The sequence below is a fragment of the Mus caroli genome, chromosome 2, assembly GCF_900094665.2.
Source record: "Mus caroli chromosome 2, CAROLI_EIJ_v1.1, whole genome shotgun sequence".
In the NCBI taxonomy this organism is placed as follows: domain Eukaryota; kingdom Metazoa; phylum Chordata; class Mammalia; order Rodentia; family Muridae; genus Mus; species Mus caroli.
Window position 1 is genome coordinate 61,497,883 of NC_034571.1, and position 1,634 is coordinate 61,499,516.

The window sequence follows — 1,634 nt, forward strand, 5'->3', positions numbered from 1 at the left end:
AGTAAGTTCAACCTTTCTAGCAATTTCTGAACTCTGGCTGGCTGGTTCAACTCAGCTCTTCTGGACCACACTCTCTTCCACACTGCCTAATTCTAACTGGCTTCGCTTGGCTTCTCACTAAATCACTCTGCTAGGTCTCAAGTTAACTCTGACAATCTGTTTTAATCTTCTGGCTCCTCATCATTCTTTGAATCACTTTGTATTCACCTGCAACCTGACTCTTTAAAACCATCCCAGTAAAAGTGCCTCTGGGAAAAGGACTAAAATTTGCAAGTAAAGGAATACAGAAACAAGGTAAGGTACATTGATTAATTTATTGATGCAATCACTACACTACATTTATTAACCAAGATTTGAAATAAGCCTACAGACCAGAATAGAAAAGCAGATTTCTCTTCCTTTTAATCATATGATTTTTTTGCTGTGTTATTTCTCCATCTGGTCAGAGTGTGGGTCATCATTCTTATTACCATGGAAGGTTTCAGATCAGATTGCTAAGGCAGAACTACATCAAGATTGCTTTTATGATGAGCAACAAGCAAAACAGTATTTTGATAAAAATGATAACTAGCATTCAATCATTCATTCCATAAATATTTATTAAGCATGTGTTATTCTTTGGCATCTGTTTTAGATGCTAAAAACAGGGAAAGGAGAGACTGTTTCTCTATCTCATGAATTTACATTATTTTAGGGAAACAATAAACAAATAAGAAAACCCATATTTTAAGAGCATAGTGTCATGTCTGAGAAAAATAAGGCAAAATGAGCTCACAGAGAATGGCCTGAAATGTTTGGAACATTAGATTGAGTGGCTATAAAGGATTCAACAATGAGATAGGCTTTGAACTGAAATAGGCATAGCAGATTTGAGCCATGGCCAGATTCACACTAAAACTAAATGACTGAAGAAACAAACCTACCCAGATGAGAATGAAGTATTCCTATGACTTGAAATGTATGAGAAGGCTAGTAAGTTTATTCTTGTATAAAGTGGCCATTGTCTCATGGATGTAAGACAAAGGGATGATACAAATAGAAGCAAGAGATCATTTATTTTTGTCATGTCTTCTAAGTTGAAAATAAAGACAAATCTATCTGTTAGGTAATTTAATAACAATGACATATAGTCTGGTTTCTCTAGGACAATGTAATCCAGTCTCATTTTTCATTGCATTGTTTGTTTTATGAATGAAAGTCATAATTACAAATTCTAAAGTTTATTATATATGATTGTATTTCCTACATTGTTCCAAAACATGGTGTTTTAAAAAACATAAAAAAAACATATGTACATAGATGTATAATATGAAAGAACATAAAAATGTGTTGTGACAAAAAACAAATCTAAAAATTAATGAAATCCCAAAATATCCTAGTTCATTAGCTTATATGAAAGCTAGTAGGACTGAAAAACATGATGACTGTCTTGAGCTGAAAAGAGTCAGATCTTTGAGATTTTTATCTTATGGGACATTTGGACCACATTTGGAAGGAATGAAGAAGATAGTAACTTGTTAAGGTTTCTGATTAGTAGAGATCACCAGCACAATACAGTGACTATGGCATATACTCGCTGGTCCAGGTATCCCCATTTGCCCAGAAGAAAAAATACTTTTCAGCCAGTACCAAAT